Source organism: Camellia sinensis, chromosome 9 (genome assembly GCF_055761805.1).
Source record: "Camellia sinensis isolate YWXY chromosome 9, ASM5576180v1, whole genome shotgun sequence".
Taxonomy (NCBI): domain Eukaryota; kingdom Viridiplantae; phylum Streptophyta; class Magnoliopsida; order Ericales; family Theaceae; genus Camellia; species Camellia sinensis.
Window position 1 is genome coordinate 101,173,091 of NC_138969.1, and position 25,441 is coordinate 101,198,531.

Below are 25,441 nucleotides of genomic sequence, written 5' to 3' on the forward strand. Positions count from 1 at the left end.
GCATGCGAAGAAAGCAAGAAAACTTATATAATTATATTAGTAAAGTGTAGGGATATTTACTCTTCTTATTATCTTAGTATTGACCCTGAAACATTTGTACTAACCCAAATCAGATTCATTCCTTTTTTGATTTATTAACTAGAGTTTCAGGCTAGTTGATATTATTATGGCCGTGAAAGGCCTCAAATGAGAGATTTTTCTTGCTTCACTCCCAGCATTGAAAATAGGCAGCCTTATGTCAATATGAGCTCGTCCAAAGATCGTGATTTAGCTGTTGCTACCTCCTCAGCTTTCCGCTAGACCCACCCCCTAGCTGTAAAAATTAATGTCCGCCATTTATTTGTTTCATAACCATCACTACTATATCATAATCTTAGATCACAAAATTTCTAAACCAAGACAACTACTATACACAATTCTAAAAACAAAAAATAACAACCACCACTATTCGTGATAATCAAACACAACTATAAATCATTAACCAAACATTCCTAATGTTATTTTGGTTTATAAATTTGGTCACTAAGTCTCTCTTAAGGAGAAATTTTGAGTTACTCTTAGGAGTATAATAGGAGGCAAGACTTAGTGTTTTTTAGGAGAAGGTGTGAGTTCAACTCCCTTAGATGTTAATCTAATAACTAATTACTAATTTTTGCTAATAAGAAAATAAAAAATAAAAGCAGAAAAACAATGAAAAAAGAAGGGTTGAACATGGAAGAAAAAGTAAAAGGTGTGAGTTCAACTCCCTTAGATGTTAATCTAATAACTAATTACTAGTTTTTGCTAATAAGAAAATAAAAAATAAAAGCAGAAAAACAATGAAAAAAGAAGGGTTGAAGATGGAAGAAAAAGTAAAATAAATGAGAAGAGAGGGGAAGGAAATAGCGAAAATATTGTACGTAAATATATTAAAATATACATTTTTATACTTATAAAAAAAATTAAAAAAAGAATATCATTAAATTTGCAATAATTTTCCCAATCAATATTAAAATAGATGTATATTTACAAAACAAAAAATAGAAAAGAAAATAATATTATATAGATACTTTTTTCATATTATAGAACAAGTAGTGCTATATAAAAAATAAAAATAAAAAATTTGTACACAAATATTGCAATAAAAACAAAATAAGTAATGCTATATGGGTGTAATTTTTATCATTGTTACATCATTTTGAGAGTAAATTTTATATAAAAATTATGGTGACATATCATTTTTCTTGTAAAAACATTATGTTAATTTGGACCTAAACATCTAAAAATTCAAGAAATGACTAGTGTACACACCCTTTTAAAAAATAATCACACCATAAGAATCTCTAATTCTGACCCTTAAATATTTGAAAATTAATGTGTCCATTTATGTGTTTCACAACTATCACCACTATATCATAATCTAGCATCACTAAATTTAAAAACAAAGACAACCACTACACTCAAATAAAAAAATAAAAAACAAAAAAGGCAACCAATACACGTGATAATCAAGCACCACTATAAATCATTAACAAAACATTCTTATGTATTTGGGGAAGAAAAAAAGATTGGGAACTCTAAATTAAGAGTTTTAATAGTTTTAATTGGTGTGTAGGTCTCATGTGATGGATGTTTTGATTTTGGGTTTTTTTTTTTTGATTTCTCACATTATTAGTGCTCTTTTAGAACTCCCAAATTAAAGGGATGTATCATTACTGATTTGGGAAAAACCAAATCTGTACATTTAATAATGCAGAATTTTCTTTACTCTAGCAGGGCCCACAACTATAAATTTTCTTGTAATTTTATTGTGCATAGCTTTTAACTATAAATCAGCCAAATAATGTTTGCAATGCTTTTGTGATTGAAAAGAAATTGTTTGGTGTTAAAATAGTTAAAAACATATTGAAAAAAATAAAAAAGTTAAAAAATCATGTAAAAAATTTTAAAATTCCTTTTCATTTCTTTTACACATTTATTCTAAAAAAAAAAAAAAATTTGAAGTGCTTTAATTTTCCAAATACTTTAATTTTTTCACATTATATTTTAACTTAAAAAATTTACCAAAAAAATCACTTGCCAAAAGAAAATTGAAAGATGGGAAGATAAGATTAATGGTATTTGGTTGTATTTGTACCATGTCATTGGTTAAACCATTAATCTAATCAAGGAGAGGGTGTGAGTTCTCCATGGTGTTAATCTAACAATTAATCACTAACTTTTGCAAATAAATAAATAAAAGCAAAAAAAACAATTAAAAAAATTAAAATTAAAGCAAAAGCAAAATAAATAAGGAGAGGAGGAAGGGAATGAGTGTAAAAATGGTCTGCCGGCCCAATATTCGACACAACCCGACCCCCCAGTCTAGGGCTTGGTCCATGCTTTTTTGGGCTTGACCTAGCCTGAACAGCCCAACTTGAGGCCCAAACCGTCTAACGCCCAACATCACTTGCAAGCTAAACCCAAGACCAAGTCCAAACCCAGGCTTGAGGTCTGATTAACCCTAGGATTGGACTTGGGCCTAGGCCTAAATTTTTTGGAACTAGACTGGCCCCAGTCTGACCCTAATTTTTGGCAAGAGCCTGAGCAAGACCAAGCTAGACGGGCCAAGCCAGGCCGATTTTACACCCCTAGCAAAGGGTCGTTATCTATATATCTATTTCTAAGAAGCTTTTGATTACACCATCTAAATATCTCTTTCAATTCATACATAAAAGTCATTCTTTATAAGGTACAACTATGTAATGTATAAAAAAAATTAACTATCATCGTCTTTTTTTTATTGAAATAACGCAATAGTGAAATATATATATATATATATATATATATTGGTCCACAATATCTCATGTTAGTTGTCCACTTCAAAATTCTCATCTTTCTCTTTATCTTTTCTACATGACGGTCTATGAATTACAAGAGACATCACATGCAAATGCTGTTAGGGTAATGCTAAAATATGTAAACCATATGCGCTTTTGTTATATATTTTTGTGATATATATATTATATATTTTTTGCCTCAAAGTGGCCAAAAATAAAATGGGGTTTAAAAAGCACCAAATGGGCTTAAAGAGCACCGAAGCGATACTGTTTGGCCCCATAACAAATTCGATTGTGCTCAGCAGGTACCCCTTCTTCCTAAAAGTTTGGGAGATTCTATTCTATGAGGTATACAACCCATGAAAAGCAAAACTAATGGGAGCTCCATGGAGAAGAAGTGCGGGTGTTGATCATATTTCATTTCCAAACCCTCTGGCTTCCAATGACACTGCCAACACCATCCCAACAGCTAGTCTTGTTTATCATCCATGTATCATATATAATATATACACATACATACTATATATATTGCAAAAAATACATGCTTGCCTGAGACCCAACCCGACCAGGCTCAAGGCCTAACCCCCCCAAGCTAGGGCATGGGCCATGTTTTTTCTAGCCCTACTTAGCCCGAGCTGCACCCAATGACAGCTGGAAGCTATTTTGGTGAAAATAACTAAATAAATAAATCAGGCCGAACACAAGCCTATGCCCAGGCTTGTAGCCCGATTACACCTGGGCATGGGATTTGACCTAGGCCTAGATTTTTACGAACTAGACCGACTCAATCTGGCCTAATTTTTTGCAAGAGCCCAAGCAGGGCCAGGTCAAATGGGCCTGGCTGGGATGATTTTAAACTCCTACTAAAGGGTCCTTATTTGTATATCTATTTCTAAGGAGCCTTTGATTACATCATATAAATATCTATTTACATTTCAACAGTGCTAGAGACCCCCACATGGGGGTGAACCCATCACCTCCACATACACGTAGGGGTCAAAGAGTGGAGAACAAAAAATAAAAAATAAATTTTTTTTGAGCCAATCAAAAATCAGTGGTGGTGGTGGTGGTGGGGGTCTAAGTCATTTTTTATTTACATTTATATATAAAATCCTTTCTTTATAATGTACAACTATGATAATGTTTAAAGAAAATAAAAATTTAACTATCATAGCCTCTCTTTATTATTGAAATGACATAATAGTAAAATATATATACATATATATATATATTAACCCACAATATTTCATGTCAGTTACCTACTACTAAATTCTATTTCTCCTCTTTATCTTTTCTACATAATAGTCTAAAAAGGTCATGAATTGACTGAGACATCACATGCAAAAGTTGTTAGGGTAATGCTAAAAGGTGTGTACCATATACATTTTTGTCATGTATTTTTGTGAAATATAATATTTATTTTTATAGTAAATGTTACGTATTTTTAGCCCAAAGCGGTCAAAAATAAAAAATAAAAAAATCTTGAAAAGCACACCAAAGCATCACCGTTTGGCCCCATAGCAAATCTTGCTATACTCACAGGTACCCGTCCTCCCTATAAAGGTTGGGTGATTCTATTCTATGAGGCTCACAACCCATGAAAAGTAGAAGTAGTGAGAGCTCCATGGAGAAGAAGCGTGGGTGTTGGTCATTTTTCACTTGCAAAACCCTTTGACTTCAAAAGACACTTCCAACAGTATCCCAACAGTCAGTCTTGTTTATGATCTAGGTATGGTATATATTTATATTGCAAAACTGGCCTGACTAGGCCCGAGGCCCAGTCCATCCCAACCCTTTCGGACTAAAGCTTGGACCATGTTTTGGTGAAAAAAATTAAAAAAATCAAGCTCGAACGAGAAATGACCAAAGCCTGTGCCATGGCCCAAGCTGAGACCCGAAGCCTGATTATCCCTGAGCCTGGGCTTTGGTATGGGACTAGATTTTTAAGAACTAGACCTACTCGGTTCAACCCGATTTTTTGCACGAGCCCAAGAAAGGCCAGGCCATGATGATTTTATACTCCTAGGAACGGGTTGTTACCTGTATATCTATTTTCTAGGGAGTCTTTGGTTACACCATATAAATATCTATTTTCATTTATATATAAAAGCTTTTCTTCATAATGTACAACTATGATAATGTATAAAAATAAATAAATAAATAACTATTATAAAAAAATGACTTGTTAAATTTATTTAATTTTCTCCTTATGAAATATAACATAATTTTCACGAAGTTTAAGTAAGAAATTATATTCGATTAATCATATACTAAAACTAATTCAATTTTTTTTATTCACACCATGGCCCATGAACCTTTTTATAAAACTAATTCTATTCAATTTTTTTATCCATGAACCTTTGTAGATGGTAATTTGACTAATAAAAAACTCACATACAATTTATTCAATTAAATACATGAGGAGACCAGTGACCTTTGTGGACACTAATTTGACTAACAAAAAAATTGAAATAGAATTTGTTCAATTAAATACATATGGAGACCATAGATCTTTATAGACAGTAATTTGACTAACAAAAGAATTGGCATAGAATTCGTTCAATTAAGTACATATGAAGAACACGAACCTTTGTAGACAGTAATAAGACTAACAAAAAAAATTGGCATAAAATTTGTTTAATTAAATACATATGGAGTCCATGGATCTTTGTAGACGGTAATTAGACCAACAAAAAAAATTGACATAAAATTTGTTCAACTAAATACATATGGAGACCATAGATCTTTATAGACGGTAATTTGACTGACAGAAAAATTGACATAGAATTTGTGCAATTAAATACATATGGAGACCACAAACCTTTCTAGACGGTAATTTTTTATGCGACCTACAAAATATTGATATGGAATTGTTCAATTAGATGTATGCTATTAAGTATTAACCTATGTAACCCTTAGCTTGTTAATGGTTTGATAATCTATAAGGAATATGTGTAAATTTAAAGGTAATAAAAAGTTATATAATCTATCATAAGTGAAAATATTATGAGGGAAAGACCTTAACTAGGTTGCAAACGAGTAATAGTTTGTTCAACATTGGTTTGAAAACCTGTTCATTTTCAAAGCATATTCAAACTTGGTATATTTAAGTAACAAGTTTATCTCGAACAAGTTTTTAACAAGTCAAATACGAGTTGAGCTTGAGTAACTTATTTGTTTTATAGTGCACAAATATTTAATAGCGATCAAACTTGGCTTATTTACATAACAAGTTAATCTTGAACAAATTTTTAACAAGTAGTAGAACAAGAGTCAAGCTCGAGTAGTTTTTTTTAATAGTGCATTGTCGATAATAGGTTGTTTAAGATTGATTTGAAAACTTAATAAGATTTAAAATGTGTTTATAATTGGCTTGATTACATAAGGAGTTCCCGAACGAACTTTTAACGAGTCAAATACTAGTCGAGCACAAACAACTTTGTTTGTTTTACAATCCTAACTTTAATTAATATGTAATAAAAAAAATAGTTTAATTTGTTAAATCTAACTGGGAACTTTTACTTCCCTTTGGACTTGCCACTCTCCGAAACAAAAAGAGAAAGACAACTTATTTAATTTTTTAACTAAGTCCATGAAAAAGGAAAGTTACTACACCCACATAGAAAAGAAGGTGCAGAGAATACATTATAAGAATCCTAAATCTGCGAGAAAACTAAGAGCTAGTCGGAAGGAAAGAAAAGATATCCATTTGAATCCTTACTTGTGTACTCATTGACAAAGTAGAATGATAACAAAAATAATACATGTAATTGACCTTACTTAATTGAGACACAACTAAGATTAATTTGGTTAAGATATAAATTTATTTTCTTTATTGTAATATAAGTGATAAATAAGCTATAAATAAATTGGTAGATAGTACTAGCTTACCCATTACAACCCAACATTAAACATGCTACACATGTCAAATTAACCCAACACAAATTATTTATTAATTAATTAATTAGTTAAGTTGCTATTGAACTATTTTGTGTGATATATTTGTAAGTCAACATGACCCTACAAACCAGTTAATTGAACAGGCTTGACATTCCTAGACTATTCCAAATGAATCAAATAATTAAATAAATTACATATATGAAGAGTATTTTTTAAAGATACAAATTAATATTTGGTTTGAAGTATTTATTTCAAGGGAAAAGGTGTTTTGAGGTTATGCTCAGACACGTGGCATGGTATGATGCACTTAGATGTACGAATATGGTCCAAATAGGCTTTAAGTGATCTGGCATATGAGGGCGGACTCAAGAAATTAAATCAGAAAGACACTTATTAATTATTACATTAAAAACTTTTACAAAAATATTTCACATAAATTTTTACGATTGACTTCAAGAAAAATAAAAAATAAAAATAATAATGTTATTTGTAACTTGTTTATCATAGACCAAAAAAAAAAAAAAAGTCATGGATATAAGTTTTAAGATAAATTATATAATAATAAAGTAATTTTTATACCAAATATGAGTAAAAATTCAATATAATAATATTGCGTCATCATTGACATGTGATATCACCAATCAATAGTAAAGAAATACACGGAGGATGAACAACACATGTCAAAATGTAACTAACAATCCAATAAATTCCATATCTTTATTGAGATTAGTTATTTTTCATGTCAATTATAATAGACATCACCACTATATTGAAATTTTCATAAACAATAATAGGACTTATTGTAGTCTCTTTATTTTCAATCAAAATAACCATTATTGTTATCATAATTTAAAAAATGTCATTGACATTTCATTCTAAATAATATTTTTATAATTTTTTTTATTTAAAGTATTTTTTTATGTTTGTAAAAAAAAAAAAAAAAATCCAAAACTCAAGGGGGCACGTGACCCTTAGACCGTCTTTGCCTCCGCACAACTATTGACAACTACTGATGTGGTTGGGCTTGTGGGGCTTATTACTGGAGGTCATTGAGATGGTACTAAAAGGCTAATCTGGCATATCAAATTATATGTGGTTAGTTGATCCTTCTTAAGCAGAGTGTACAAATATCGTTAAAGTTGTTAGACAGTGTTCAGGAAGCTTGAAAGGCTAGCCAAAATGCCTTTGGAAGGTTCCTAAATTACTGCTGAAGAAACACCTTTGGGTTCAGATGGAGTTAAGCACGATTCTTATGATGTTAGAGAGGCATGTTTAACCCCTACCATCCTCTATTTTCATCTACGAAAGTGTACAAGTGGTCTTACACCTCAAAGAATGTGAATAATGCAGTTATTTAGGCTAAATATAACTTAATATTAACAGAATTAGCAGAAAATAGCTTGTATAGTGTATTGTTAAGGACATATGTATAGAATACGTTACTGTTGAAAACTATAATGTAGTAGTAGAGATTTTGCTGTAAAACTCTCGTAGGAACAAGGAGACTAAGTTCAAAGATTAATTCAGATATAAAACATATGCAAAAAATGGTCAAAGGCTTTGTTTTGCTCAAAAAGAACTCTGAAAGCTAAATTCATGAAGAACTGGAGCTTCTACTATGGAGATTTTCAAGAGAAAGAGCTTCCCCAATAAAGAAGAAGAAGAACCCCTTATTTATAGAGAAATAAGGCTTCTAAGAATTAGACAAATGTATAGACCAATAATTGCATATAGATACTAATATGATATATGCAAAGTTTATTTCCATAATAGGAAAAGAAATTAATCTTACCATATATAGTAAATTTCAGGAGTAATAGTTGTCTGCCACTGCTACTAAACAAATTGAAAGATGGCTGAGATTACCTAATTAGACCTCCATCAATGAGAAAGTGACACTTAAGAGGTGACTACAGACGCCTCTTTTTGACCGACCCTAATACTTGAGCGCTTTCTTTTGATTACCCGATGATAAAAATAGGAATGTATTTCTCGCATAATTCTCAGTAAGAAATATAGAATTTATGTTTTAGTTCCAACCCTAAGCCTGTTTTGGCCTAAGTGTTTAAGTCTTGTTCAAAACTCTCTTTCGAAGCCTTCTTTCCGCTCTTTGTTCCGAATATTTTCGTAGTATTTCGAGGCTCACTTTTAAACTTCAAAATGAAACTTTTTTCTGAGGAAAACGAGCAAAGAACAGTGTAGAAATAGAAGGAAAGGATGATAATTCTGTCGAAAAATCTTGTTTCGTGCAAAATAGTCAACCACGGCTAACTTTTTTGGCCGACCGGCCAATTAATTGGCCAGCCAGCCAATTAGCCAAGGTTTTTTGGCCGATTGGCTAATTTGCCCAGGAGTAGGGCAATTTCGACAGAATTCTTGTTGAAAACGTATAGGTCATGCCATTTTAGATCTTTTGTTGATACATTCATGCACGATGTACACACCCACCCCCTCTATTATCCTCATTTGGCCTTTATTGTCAAAGGGTGATTGTTTTCTTCCCAAAAGAAAACATCCAATACAACCACCCTTGTCACCCCATTATACTTGTCGCTCACCTTGTCTCCCACTTCCTTGACTTGGCCTTCCATCATTGGCTATATGGAGGATCAAAGGAATGAATGAAAGGGAAGAGGAATGAATTAAGAGAAAAAGAGAGATATATAGAGAGAAAGAGAGAAGTCTTCAACATTTGAGCTATAAGCTTCCATACACTGATATACCATCTTCCATATATCAAAACTAGCCCAGAAATTTTGTAAGAGCCATATTCTTGAGCCTTAATCGAAAAGAGAGTGAGTGTTGTTGAAATTGAGAAAAACAGAAAGTTATATAACTCCCCCCACACACACACTGTTAAACAATCCAAAAATACCATTCTAACTAGAATTTCAAATTTTCGAACTGAGAATTGAGAGCACACTTCATAAACTTGAAAAGGAAGTTTGGAAATCAAATTCTTCTTTGGAAGGTAAAATTTTACATAATTTTCATTTTCTTTTACTTTCTTGCATTTTCTTTCTTGTATTGCTTTTCTTGCTTCAATTTCATGTTATAAACCTGTTGTAAGTTAACTAGAAGTGGTTAGTTGAGCCACTTGCATATTTTTCATTTGTTTTTCTGGTGTTTGAACAAAATAGAGTTTTTGTCCTGACCTGATTGGCCGGCCGGCTAACTTTTGGTCGGCTAGCCACCTCTTCTGGACAAAACCCAACAGCCTTCCGATGTAAAGAAAAACAGTCTCCGATGGTCTCTAAGGCCCCCTGAAGCTCCTATTTTTCTTTTATTTTAATTAGAGAGAGTTGTAAGGATATTTTGCTGTAACATTTTTGTTGCTCTTCCCCCCAAATCTTATTTGTAATATTCAAAGCGTTGTAATAATTCCCTACTCCCACTTCTTTCTATCACGTTCTTTTATTTGCTTTCCCTATCTGTACATATGTAGTATATCAAGCTTGTTATCATATCCATGCTTTGCATCCATGTTTTATACCTTAAGATCTAGCTAAATTTGCATCTATGAGTTTAATCTTATTATGTGATTTTATGCGCTACCTCATGTCTTGAGATGATTCATATGTCATATATTTTAGAAGTCGGATATTTAGTTGCATTTTATGAGTGAATTGTATTAGGATCTTGTATATAAGATATTGTATATAGGATCATGCGTGTTTTATTAATTTTATTTTATAATTATTTGCAGGATGTCGGTAAATATGCAAGTTTTTGTGCTTTAGCATCCCGCTTGTGTATTTTTCTTACTATGTTTAGCATCCTACCATGTGGCTATGTGCTTATTTGATATAACTCTGTGCATGACAGTGGGTGAAGGTTGTGCTGTTTAATTTGAAATAAAATTAATTTTTATGATTGTACTATTCAAAACATTTTCAAGATAATGAAATCAAACTATTTCAAAATGGACGACACAGTCTATATTTGTTTGCTTCACATTATAAATTTTAAGATTTATTATTAATAATCAGAATATGAACATATGAAATTGATAAAATTCATCTCATGGTTTAGTTGAGGCTGATCTTTTGATCGAGTGAATGGGAGTGCTCAATTAATGACCTTTAAGGTTCCGAGCCAAGTATCTTTGGTTACGACGAACAGTGGCATTGGCACGAGTCATAGGTTTCCTATTTTCCAAAAACATTTGGTGGCAACTCTGAGATCTGATGAAACAGTCCATTTCTGGCAAAAGAATTTGTAATAAAATGAATTTTCTATAAAAGTTGTGAAATCTGGACTCTCATCTATGTTTCGCATTGCATTCGTAAGACTAGATCGAAGATAGAAGTTTCATGCGTCTTGGAAACCACCGAAAATTGGTCAACATCGGAAGATTACGTCGTTTTATCAAAAAGAAGTTAACCGTCTGGCCTAGGCGTAGCAAAACCTGTCTTGTTGCAACACTGAGAAAAGAACAAACAAGAAATATGTAGGCGACTCAACTAACCACTTCCGGGTAGCTTACAACAAAACTAATATACAACTTAAAACAAGAAAATGACTATAAGATTGAAAATGCAAGAAAATGAAAGAATTGAAAACTAACCGCTTCCAGTTAGATTACAACAAAACAATATGAAACAAAAGCAAGAAAATAAATATGAGCTAAACTAACTACTTGGATTACAACAAAACACTATGAAACAAAAGCAAGAAAATAAATATGAGCTAAACTAACTACTTGGATTACAACAAAACACTATGAAATAAAAAGTAAGAAAATAAATATGAGCTAAACTAACCACTTGGATTACAACAAAACGCTTTAAAATATGAAGTAAGAAAATAAATATGAACTAAACTAACCACTTCCAATTAGATTATAACAAAATACTATGAAATCGAAAGTAAGAAAATAATTATGAAATAGAAAATATAAAGAAAATGATAGACTTGAAATTCACCTTCCAGAGAAAGATTGAACTTCCCGATTTCCAAATTTCATCTTGATCACCCTTAATGTTGTGAATTTTGATCTCAATCCTCAATTCAAGAGCTTGGAATTTGAGCTTAGAATAATGTTTTGGACAAGTGTATGATTACTGTTTAATCTTCTTCAACTTAGCAAGACTACTCTCACTTTGGTCAAAGCTTTACGACTTGGTTCTTGAGTGGTGTTTGCAAGGAAATATAAGATGTATAGAGGCTTTATAACTTCACTAATTAGGAAAGACAACTCTCTTGCTTTCAAGGCTTTTTTTTCCTCTCAAATTCTAACTCAAATTTAGTATTCTCTCTACACTTCTCTTCTAATTCATCTCCTCAAACTCAAGACTATAGCTCTCATTATATAGGCAATGCTAGTGGAGCAACGGTGGAAGACAAAGTGGATCATTTAGAGAAGATAATGGAGCTAATGGGGCACTAAAATGGAGCATTATCCTTGTTGGCTCAAGCACTAGTCAATGAAGGATGAGTAAGCATGCATTTGGTGCAAAAATATGTAAGAAATAACATCACAAAGTGCCTCACACAGTAAAAAAAACTCGCCCAATGTGAATAGGTCGCGACCGTAGTAAGGCAAGTTGCACCTGCGATCACATTGGTCGTGCCCGCGATGGTGTTACCGGTTGATCGACTAGGGTGGATTTTGTCCCTTTTTGCTCCGGTTTGGTCTTGTTTCGCTCCGGTTTGGTCCCATTTCACTCAGAGTGTCCCACAGGGCTTAAACACTTGGCCGATATAGGCTTAGGGTTAGGAATAAAGCTCAAATTCCAAGCTCTCTTACTAATAATTTTGTGAGAAACACATTCTGATTGTCCTCATCAGGTAATCAAAAGAAGCGCCCAAGTCTTAGGGCCGGTCAAAATGGGGTGTCTACAATATTATGTGAATTTTTTTTTTCCTGTGATTAATTTTTACTATTTTTATAACTATTTATAAAATTGAAATATGCTGTGCGATTAATTTTTTTAAAACTAGTTTTAAGTTTGAAACGTAAATTGTTTGGTTGAATTTTTAAATTTTGTCTTTTATTTTTTTTTAAAAAAATTAAAAGTAGCTCGATAAAAAAAATATCGTTTTCATTTTCATATGATTCTATTTTTGTTTTTAATGAAAATAATATTTGTATGTTTGAATAATATTTTTATATTAATTGTATAATTTGAGTTAATATTTTTATTAGTCTCTACGTTTTTTTCTTCGCAGATAAAATAATATTTTTTATCTAAAAATTAATTTAAAAAAAATAATATAAAATATTAGAAATATTTTTGTAATATCTTTTTCATTTATAAATAACTCAGATGTATATATATATATTTTAAAGTACTTTGTAGGGCGCAAGTCTATTATGTGTGGGGGTACATGTTCATTATGTGTAGGTGCAAGTTTAGTATGTGTGGTGTCCAAGTTAAACCTATGTAGTGGTGCAAGTCTAGTCTGTGTTAGCATGCAAGTCGAATCTACGTGAGGGTGCAAGTTTAGTCTATGTGGTGTGCAAGTCAAATCTTTATAGTTGTGCAAGTCTAATCTGTGTTGGCGTGCAAGTCAAATCTATATGGGAGTACAAGCTTAGTCTGTGCAGGGTGCAATTAAATCTATGAAGGGTGCAAGTTGAATTTGTGTAAGGGTGCAAATCTAATTTGTGTGGGGAGCATGTTTAAGCCTCGTTTGGGAACAGGCTTTTTTAGTAATTTTTTGACTTTTTGGCTAAAATATGACATAAAAAAACTAGAATGTTTGGGATGAGTTTTTGATTTTTTTACGAAAATATGTGCAATAAGTAGAAATGAAAATGGAATCTTTGACTTTTTGGTATAAGTTGTTGGTTTTTTGATTTTTTTAGTGACTTTTTAGCTTTTTGACTAAAATCACCACTTGCCAAACGAGACCTTAGTCTATGTAGAGATGCATATTCAGTATGCGTAGGGTGTGCAAGTCAAATCTGTGTAGTAGTGCAAGTCTAGTCTGTGTTGGCGTGTATGTTGAATCTGTGTGGAGGTGAAAATTTAGTTAGTGTGAAGTGCAAGTTTAATTTGTAAGGGGTGCAAGTTGAATATTTGTAGGGATGCAAGTCTAATCTATGTAGGACACGAGTTTAATCTATGTAGGGTGTGGGGTGCAAGTCTAATATGTGTAGGGTACAAGTCTAGTCTATGTGAAGTGTAAGTTTAGTTTGCGTGGGTGCAAGTCTTACTTTGTGTGTGGGATCAAACGTGTCCACTATTTTTTTTATTATATTATTATTTTGGTTTGAGTTATTATTTGCGTGGTTTGAATTAATATATTTTTATTTACAATTGTATTATTCTAAACGTTTTCTCCTATCAATATATATATATATATATTAATTAGAAAAGTAATTTATTATTTATATTAACTTAAGTCATACAAATTATTTTAATTCTATAAATTTTTATATATTTTAGATTATTAATTTAAATTTTTATTAAATATGTGAAATATTAGTTGCATTTTAAAATTTTAAATATATTTTTAAAACAATATCAATTTTATAAAAATAGAATGTGTATATTAAATATTAAATATATTTTAATAAAATAAAATAAATTTAAAAATATAAAGATAATTTTTTTTTTGTTTTTTTTATTAAAAGAGTGAGGTGAGTGTATATGTGCTGGGATAGAACTAGGAGAAGATTATGAGGGGTTATGACCCTTCTGTCTATGTGAAAATTTTATTTTCCGTGGTACTTCTAAATATATATATATATATGTATGTATTATTTTATAAATAAAATAGCATCTTAGTATAAAAGATATATACTTCATTCTTTTTCTCATCTTTTATTCTCTGTTATTTTTCTAGAAAAAAATTATTCATTATATTAGAGATTGTTTATATGATATTTAAATTTTTTTATGTGTATATATATAATTTATGTATCATATTGTACATATATGTGTATTTGTCTATACGGTAAAAAAATATTATTTATCTTTTAACCCCTGTAGTAATAAAATCCTAATTTCATCTTTGTATGAGAGAGAGAGAGAGAGAGAGTATGTGCAAGGCATATTAGTGAGTATAAGAGTTAAGGGTAAAATCCGTTAAGTTTAATTTCATAATTATGATTTAAGTGTGAAATTGTGATTTTAAGTGTGGAGTTGTGAGTTCAGTTTTAAAAAAATAAAAATTTATTTGGTTATGAGTTTTGAAAATATTTTTGAGTTTTTGAATAATGAATTTTGAAAAGAATTTTGAGTTTTGAAAAGAGTTTTAAGTTGTATTTTGAGTTTTAAGTTTTTGAATTTTGAGTTGTATTTTGAAATTTTTTGAATTAATTTCTTTTAAATATTTAAAAATGTTTAAGAAAAAATTATTTTTCATTTTAAATATTTTATTTCATTTTTGTAAATTTTTTAAATTCAAAACATAACTCCACACTCAAATCATAAGCAAACACATAACTCCAAACTCAATTCAAAAACTATTTTTAAAACTCATAACCAAACACATAACTCAAAACTCAAAACTCAATTCAAAATTTTTTTAATCAAAATATATATTTTTTATTTTTTTATTTTATTGAAAAATATTTTTGTTATTTTTTAAGTATTGGCCAAATAATTTGTTATGGTTTAGATATATATGGCCATCCAAATTTTTTTGAAATTAAAAAAAATTAAATATTTTAAAAAATAAAATCATTATTTTAAAACATAAAATAAAAAAATATTTTTTAAAATTTTTCTTTAAATAAAATTTTAAAAAGAGTTTGATTATGAATTTTGAAAAAAAATTTAAAGTAAATTTTGAGTTACGTGTTTGATTACACATTTAGAAAAGAATTTTGAATTTTTTTTATTAGAATTACAATTTCAAAAGAATTTGGTTATTAGGATTTTTATTAGAATATTGCTTTATTCACCACCGCCCCCACCCAACGGTACATTTCTCTCACGGAGATCTTTTTATCCTCCTCTCTCCTCATTGCGATTAGACTCTCTGAATAGTCTGAATAGTTTTGGTTAGGGTTTCTCTCTCCCTCTCTCTCACCCCCAATTCAACGTCCTCTCCGTTCTCCGCCAGCCTCTTCTCCCCAACGATAGATCCAGCATCCTCCCCCGTCAAAACGGCTTCGAAGAAAGAGAGGTGAGAAGCCATGGGAGGGCAGGGAAACCCTAGAGAGAGAAACAGAGAGCGGAGAGAGAGGGGGGAATGGGGGAGGGGAGAGAGAGACGATTGGGAGGAAATCGCTTCTTCCTGCTGTGGCGGCATCCACCCGACCCGGATGTCGTCTGCGCTGATTCGGCGGCTGGGGATTGGGAGGTCACGGGGGATTTCAAGAACATGTCCATTGTCGCCACAATTGACAAGGTTAGTAATTTTACATACATAATATGTGCTATATATTTACATATATACATATTAATTGTGCCAAATTTAGTTGTTTGAATTCTCAACTTGTATCTGTAGAATTTGTGTGAAATTCTCGTAGAACATTCTGGTAATCTCTTAAATTCCCAACTCTGAAATTGATTGCACTGTGGTTTCCTTTTCATTGATTTTTTTTTTTTTTTTTCTTTCTTTCTTTCTTTGTGTCTGAAATTGATTGCAGTTTGCAAGTATCTTTTTCACCTTTATTTTGAATCCTGCAATCCCAAATCACATTCTTGTTAACCTAAGATAACACGGACATAATAAAAACGGAATAAAACCGATAGTTCATATATATACCGGAAATCTTGAATTACAGTTGTTGTTGGTGCCATTGACTGCTCAAAGTTTGACAGGTTCAGCCCTTGGATCCCCACACTGCTGTGTCTTTCTGAGAGTAGATTAACAAATTAATACACCATGGTTTTGTTTTTCCATATCAAATTCTGATAATATTCATCTTTTCAATGACAAAGCCCCAAAGGGTAATCTATCAAATAGAAAATTTTCTGTGTTTTACATCCAATTTTTGTTTACATGATGGAAACAATCAAATCACACTAAGTTAGGTAAGCTACCAAATATCATACAAACCAAGCAGATAATGAAGATTTTAGTCTTTCAGTTTAATGGGTGCGTGGCTTGCACCCATTACACAAAGATTCAATTAGAAAACTGGCCCACCAATAAATATTATATCTATATTATGTTGTGGTTTGGCAAAAAAAATTTTAATTGGCTTTTTAGAGTAGAGATTTTTTTTAGTTGGGATTAAAAAGTTTGTTTGGGTTGATTATTTTACTTTAATGGGCTTGGGGTATAGGCTTTTGAGAATCTAAAATGCTTTTGGTTTACTATGATTATCTCTTTTGTGACTTGAGAAAAAGTTGCAGACTTCAAGGATTGCATTAGGGGGACCAACCTTTCATAATTTGATTTTGGGGAATCCATTTCCTTGAAACCCTAATCTCAACCTTATGTACTTAGTACTAGTTTCCATAAATCCTAATCTCAACATTATGTCCTTTTGTTACATTATTTATTTATACAGCTGGATCTATTTAAAAATAAAAATTAAATCATGTTTCAAAAAAAAATGTATCAAAACTTGACATGGCACGATAATCAAACTTGCTCACCCTAATAATGGAAAATTTCGGTGGATACATTTGTAAATATAAGTTGGTGTTAATTTTGCAATTTCATGTTGATGGCAGTAGTTTAATAGGCCCCCATCCTTATCAATAAATATATTGGGAACATGTGAGATAATACTCAAAATTTATTATTAATGAAAATAAATTTAAAAAAAAAATTGATTGGTAAAGTTTTTAGAGTTTTTTTTTTTTAAAAATGTTCTAAAAAAATAATAATAATTTAGATAATTGACCCACTTTTCAAACTATTTGAGAATCTAACCTGCTTTTTAAAATCGCATTCACTTGCACAATACTATTGGGAATCTCTCTCTCTCTCTCTCTCTCTCTCTTGATAAATACTATTAGCAATCTCTTTCTTTTGTTCTTGATTGATTTGCCGGAAGAATTTAGCTTATGGGTTGATGTGTAGTTTGGCCTTTTTCCCTCTTATGTAATTTTTGCCCGGGATTTCTCCTTGTGTCTCGTTCTGGATTTTATCTACCCAGGAAGAGGAAAATTCTCCTTCATTATTCCCCCTTGAGATGCAACATGAACAAAATAAAGTTGGTTGTCTTAAGGCTGGTCATGTTGAATTCTCAGACTATTTAATCTTGGATTAGAAAACTTAGGCTATCATTGATTTAGTAGTACTGGAGGGCCAACATCAATCATTATATTCTCCTATGTGTTGGAGGGCTAACAAGAATTTGAATCAAATGGAAATTGATTGGATGGGATTTTGGTGTGCTGAGAAGTTGATGTACAAATGCCTAGGAGGACTAGCTCCAACCTTCAAAATCACAATTGAAGAAATAATACCTATTGGGAGCAAATATCAATCATTTTATTCCTCCTTTGTGTCTGCTTAGCAAAATCGTAGAAGAAATAATAGTACATATTGGGAGCAACTAGAATGGAAAGAACCCTCCTTGTGTGACTTGACTGCTTAGCACAATCATAGAAGAAAAAATACATATGAAAGCAAGTCAAATCCAAACAAAAGTATAAAGAAAAATCTTAGCCACAACATATCCAATTTTTTATTGGAAAACTTTTGACTTGAAGGATAGCTAAGGGACAAGCTTGAAAGAAAAAATCTTCCATTGTATGAAAATTGTGAGTTTTCAATCAACTTTGTTTCCATCTATTAAAAAACTGAGATCTCAAGTGGAAGCAGACACCCAATCTATTAAAAAACTGAGATCTCAAGTGGAAGCAGGCACCCAATCTCTAGGGATTTTCATGGCTCGAGCAGTGGCCAACGATTTTGCAAAGTCTAAGGTGGTTTTAACTTGGATTTTGGATGGGATTGGTCTTCAAGTCATCTCATTTATAAATACTCGTTCCATCCCCAACTGTTTGTCCATTTTCAGCATTCATGCCTTTTAGTAGGGTCAATAAATAATGTATTTTTTTCCCTACAAATTGAAAGAAAGAATAATTAAAAAAACATAGATGATTTTTTTGGGATGTTTGGAATAGTTAAAATGGACTAGCAATTTCGTACGGGAGGAGAATTAAACTAGTTGTAACCAAAATAAATTTGTCAAATAAGAGAAGCATCCATATTCGCTTGCACTATCAATTGATTAATATGCGTTTTACATCACTTTAATACATTTCAAGTTTGTTTTGGTGATTTTCTAGTCAATGGTGGATCGCGTTTAATTTGTGGTGAATTCACAAAGTATCATGGATGCTTGATACTCTACCAATCATTCAGGAACAAACATCACCGATTTCCAGTGGTATAAGAAACACGCTAACAAGTTGTAGGATTCAACACCTAAGGCACATGAAATGGGTTAGGGTTGGGTTGTTTCTATTTTTTTTTTTCCCCTTACTAATGGTGAATTGGTTGGCTACGGGGTCTTGTGGTTTTTGTCTGTTTTGATTTTCGACTGGAAGAAGAAGGAAAAAAGAAAAGAAAAAGGGAATCCTTTTGTGTTTCTAATTGATTATTTTATTGATTGTAGAATTGATTGGCATAAAGCAAATTCGTACTGGTTTAATTGAATAAAATGAACAATTCATAATCTCTGTCATGCTATGTTATCAATCCTAAGCAAATTCTTTTCCATTTTGAGGGCTAAATCTCCTCTAGACCTTATTCAAGTGCCAAACAACATTTTAAGTGTGAAGCATTAGCACTTTATCAGTATTAAGTATTTAAGAGCTTGTTTAGTACATGATGTACGTCGAATTCTGTTTTTTATTTTTTTAGCAAGAGAAAAAAAGCTCGAGATATATATATATATATATATTGCATGAGAAGAACAACATACTTTGTCCTCTTTTTGATAACAAAGTCTATTTATTTCATCCATGAAAGCCATTGACTTCCATTCTTAAATGAATGATCAAGTTATGTTGGCTTTTATTAGCGGGAGTTTTTAGAGGCCAACTGTTAATGGTGGACTGTGGAAGCATATGTGCCTTTGTTACTGATCTGTCTGATGTAACTTATGCTGTATTTCCATTTGCATATGAAGTTGGCAACTAAGATGTAGTGACTTGTGACTCCTCCCTCATCCTTGTGTTGTTTCATAAATAATCCCACATTTGGTACTGCAAAAGTTGCTCAGAATAGCTAATCCCACGTGACCCCTTTACCTACATATGAGGGATTATTTTGTCCTAGGGGTGGGACAGTTAAACCGGGGATAAATCTTTTGCATGTGAATGACTAAAATGCCTTTGCCTGGCTTACACATTCGGGGGCATCTTATCTGCCTAATCCAAACCAAAATCAAACATAGTCGGTGTAAAGTGGTGATTGTGCTCCTTTTTTTGGCACCTTTCTAATATATTTACTTGTCAAAAAAAAAAAGGGAAGAAGAGAGAAATGGGCCGGAGTCTTCAGTGATTTGTTTTTGGTGATGGATCTAGGAGCACAACAGGAGAATCTTTAATGGAGGCGTAGTTTTTATTTTGGAGTCGAAACATTTGATATTGAGCCCTTTTTTGGATTACTAATGTGTTATGTCTTGATATTTTGAAAATTTCCTGTGTCGGCATGTTCGTATCGTGCGTAGTTTATGGGCAATAACATGATCTTTACTGGTTTAGATAGTCTAGTTCCTTGAGTTGTTGGAGCTTCTGTATAATGGTGGCCCTAATTTTGTAGGTATCTCTTTTGAAAATGAGACTTTAAACAGTATGGTTTCAAAGCTTGGTCATATATGGCAATCGTGGACCAAAGTGATGGTCTCTATATTCATTTTAGCAGGGGAATTAGACAACGCATTTGACATCAAAGTTTCTTTGAATCCATTTTATCTGCACAGAAATGAAAATTCTCTTTGCATGGAATTAGCTGAATGTCTTTGCTTTCTAGTACAATAAAGCTTGGTTGCAAAACCAAAATGCTGATATTCATAAAAATAAACTTTTCATAAAAAACTGAAAACTGCTTGTAAAATGTTTGGGATGGTTATTATTATTATTATTTTGAATTTATTGTCGACAGTAATATAGTCTAAAAAGAACAAAAGGTTATTATTCTTTTAGCCTTATTGTTGAGTTTGTAGAACCCAAAAGCACATGCATAAAAAATTCTCGAATTTCTTTGAGAATAAGTAGATAAGGAGAAGAGGTGAACTAATATCAGAATAACTGGAAGATCTTTTGGAATATTAGTTTCTAATTGCTATGACCTTTATTTTGAATCGTTTTACTTGTGTTAAAATGTTGAGTTCATATGAAAATGTTATATTTTGTCTATGATTATTTTATAGTACAAAAGAATATCAGCTTTGAAACTGTTCTAAGTGTGCTTTTACTATAATAGCGCTGTTGGAAATTATTTTAATATGCATTAATAAATCTTCTTCTATGCTTAAAGTGTTCACCTGTCTTTCAAAGTTTTTTTTGTTATTTCCATTGCATTTGTGGCATGTTTACTAGATATTCCTTTTTCGGAGTCTTTTTAAATGTCGTGCTGCAACAAAATTTTGATCCTTGTGCATGATATTGCATTAGAAAGCATTGCAATTTTAGGCTATTTACCTTTGTGGAGATGTTTTTCTTCTTATTTTTGTGTCGATTTTTAATTAAGAATTTGGATTATCTTCTTTATTATTATTTTTTTTTATATTCTTTTCAATGATGACCAAAATTCTTTCAAACCTGATAGTCTCTTGCACAAACTTTACGAGAAAACAGGATTTTATAACAATGGAAAAAGGAAATGACAACTGCAATTTCATTTTTAACATACGGTTCCCACCATACTTATAAAAGTAGCATGTGCAACCCTTTTCAAATTCTTTTGTCGACAAAATGTTTATTTTTTTGGATGTTGTACCAGTCTTGGTTACCATCCTTGTGCTATGTCTTGATAGTCTTCTTCTTTTTTTAATCTTCTTTCCAAGAGGATGAAATAATGAATAAGCTGCATCTTTTGATTTGTCCTTTGAACTTTTTTTTTGATAAATAATTTATCCTTTGAACTTTTCATCCTTGAGATCCCACTTATCTGCTAACTGGGGGTTGAAAAGTTGCATGGCCCATGGTTAGCCAAATTCTCCCCATGATTATTCTTAGATGGATGACGGTGGCATGAATATGCAAGTGGTTATTGGATTAGGAGTTGTTTCTGGATTTTATTTTTTGTTTTGTGGAGATGCATTTTCTTTCTGTGTTTTCTTACTTGTAGAGGATGCCTCATCCTTGCCTCTTTTTTGATCTATTCAATAAAATTCTGTTTTTGCTGATCAAAAAAAAAAAAAAAAAAAAAAAAGTTCTGTCATTTGAATTCAGAGGTGGTTGATTGGTTTTGAATGGTATAATTTCTTTTTATCCTGATGTTTATTGTTTTTTACTGTCTGAGGTGCATTCTTTACAGAAAGCTGTATAGGGTACAAGCTTCAGTTCACAAGTCAAGCTCACTTATAAATGGTATAGAATTCAATTGATTTGATGAGCTTGCAAAGGCTTGGTTTGGCTTAGTAAGCCATGATTGCTTTGATGGTTTTATTTATATATTAAGTCTTTATGTGGAATTTTCTTTGTACCATTTAAGTAGGAAAAGATAGATGCTACTTTTTTGCAGTGAAGCATTGTTGGAGGATAATTTAAGAGCAACCCACCACTTGCCTTGATGAGTTTGAATCATTGAATATTAAGCAAGCTGAGTCAGTTTATTATGCTAACATGTGCTAGATGAAGGTGAAGGTTCCCACTTCATCTAGATTGTAAATGAGATGAAGCCAGCCAAGTACAAGGAGCTTGAGCTTGGTTCAGTAGCATAGGAGCTAGGCTCAATCTCAGCTTAGACTTGTTTTGACAAGTAAAATTCATACAAAACCGGTTTTTGAAGATAAGCCACTACTAATTCGATATTTCCTGGAGACGTTTCTTTGATTGACTTGAGTGTAGTTTTTGATTCTCTCTTCTTCTTCTTCTTCTTCTTCTTCTTCTTTTTTCACATTTTATTTATTTTTTTACAAGATGTAGTTAAGAAGTTAAGCTTTTCTCTGCTTCTCTTTCTTTGGCTTCTTGCTTTGCACTTCAACTTTTCAATGAGAATCTTGAGGGTCCGTTTGATTAGAGTAAAAAATATGATGGAAAACAAGTGATCGATAGTGAAGTCAAAGAAAAGGTGAAAGGAAAATTTATTTTCTCGTTTGCATTTGGTTTAATTTTTTGTGAGAAAGTTACAATAGTTGGCTACTTTAATGAGAGAAAAAAGTGACTGTATTTTTTTGTAAGAATCTAGAAGCAAAGTTGCCATTCTGGTGTGGGTTGTATAAGATATTTAACTTTGTTGTATTTTCCACCCTTCTCCTGCTAAACAAATACATGAAATTAAATAGTTGAATTTTTGTTCTCTTTCCCCATCTTCATCCTGTTCAAACTCAGTCTGAGTGATTGTATGTTGTTTCTTCAACAGTCACTTGCTTTGCTGACATCAACTGTTCGTTTGAAATTATTTTGCAGTTGTATCCTCCTGATGATTGGCTAGTGGGGTCATCCTTGCCCTCTAAATTCAGCCCAACCATTATTGAATCAACACTCAATGAGCTTACCCCAAACAATGTTAGGTGAGTTCATTGCTGCTCCGAGAAGCTTTAACTTACTATATTACTGATACATATGCTATGATTGACACTTCCTTCCCTTTATATATTTGTTTTGTCTAGGACGTACATTTAGTATCGATGATGCAAAATGTCCTTAATTTTGGCATTAGTAAACAGGCTAATGAAGTATCTGTTCAAAAACATGCTAATGAAGCATTCAGACTTCAGTTTACACAGAGCATACAAGATCACTCTGTGCATGCCTGCAATACTTGTTATACATTGCATGTTTGTTTTAGTTATTATTAGAGGTCCATTACATGCTATGAACAAATAACAGAGAAAGGAGTTTGCGCTCAGATAAATAAATGATTGTATGTTGTTCTTATATACCTACTTTATTGAAAAGACACATGGAAAATGCTTCATCTTCAGTTGGATCAGAAACTATCCAGAGAGTAATGTGACTAATAAAGTTTCTGATAGAATTGTTGTCTTTGCGAGTTAAATATCGTAAGTGTCAATATAGTCAATAACAAGACAATTTGCATGTCGCTGTGCATACAGGATCCAAATGCCATTGTTTCAAGTATACTCATAACATGTGGTTTGGCTGGCATAATATGAAAGCATGTTTAAGGTGAATGTTCATTTATTTCATCTAGAAATTTAGGATGCTAGGAACTATCCAGAAAGGATGGGAAAACTGAAATTTAGGCAATCAACAATGGCTTGCCTTGCTACTTGAAAGTTTGATTTCAGTAGAATATTCAAAAACTTGATTAACGTCTGCTAATTAGTCATTGGATTTTACAGTAATTATGGGTATTATGAGTGCTCAATTCATCTTTCCCTTCTCTCCGTTTAGTACATAGCTAGTGTATTTACTGGTAAAACTTCATTAGTACACTTGCCCAAATGGAAGGTAATGATATTGAGGACATTTCTTTCACTTGGCAATTTTGATGTTGAATAGATGTTTAGACAATAATGAATACTTGTTGGCTATGCTCTTATGTCCATTCTTGCCCAACAATTGTTGGGACACTTGCAAAAGTGTTCACCTTTATTGACTTAAGTACGTGCAGAAGTCCAAGGGCATTACTCCTCCTTGTCAAAGAATTTTTATATGGTTATTATTTTAGGTTAAGTATGCTATATAAGTGAATTCACTTTCATTATTGTACATCACATTCCATCCCACATCGTCTAGGTAGGAAAAGTTCCTGGGCTATATAAATGAGTTCATATTCTTTTCAAGTAACAACATGCTTTAAACCCTTGAGGGCCTAGCTCAAAGTGAACAATTGTTATGATTTGAGATGGGGGTGTTATAGTAGCAGAAGCTGTTAGAATATTTCCTTATTTCCTTATTTCCTTATTTAGATTAGATTGTGATTGTGATTGTGATTGAATGATTGTGATTCCTTAATCAGTCATTCAATCAATCAATACAAAACGTGATTCCTTAATCAGTGCCTTAGGGCTTCCTTTTGTAATAGTTGATTGATTAATATAAAAGGTGATGATATCATAATCATCACTCAAGCTTTGTATTCTCTTAAATTATATGGTATTAGAGACAAAACCCTAAAAACCGTCACTCACACAGCCGCTACCACCAACCAGCCATCACCTATCACCACCCATCTTGTATTGCTGGTCCCTAAGTCTCTGTCGGAACCAGCCAAGGTCCCATAGAGCTGTTTCGACTCTAGCCGAAGGCCCCTCTGGCCTAGTCGACCCTCGTGAGGGTTGTCCTAGCCTCTCTTTATGTATTTTGGCTCCTGTGGATGAGTGTTTGTGGGTTGCCCATCTTTTGTTGCCTCTGAGTCTCTGTCGGAACCAGCCAAGGTCCCACAGAGCTGTTTCGACTTCAGCCGAAGGCTCCTCTGGCCTAGTTGACCCTTGTGAGGGTTGTACTAGCCTCTCTTTATGTTTGTGGGTTGCCCATCTTCTGTTGCCTCAAGTTTCTTTCCCTCTACCTATGTTACATGGACTCTTTGGAATTTCGAAGGTACCCGTGTCGACACGACACGACACGACACGGGTACGGGTGCAGGATACGGCCGGGATACGGCTCCTTAGAAACGGATACGGCAGAAGAATCGAAAGAGAAGAGAGCAAGGAGAGAACCTGGCCTTCGACTTCAATCGGTTGTAGAGCATCGATCGATTTGTGAAGTTGATCAATTTGCGAAGCTTGATTTGCGAAG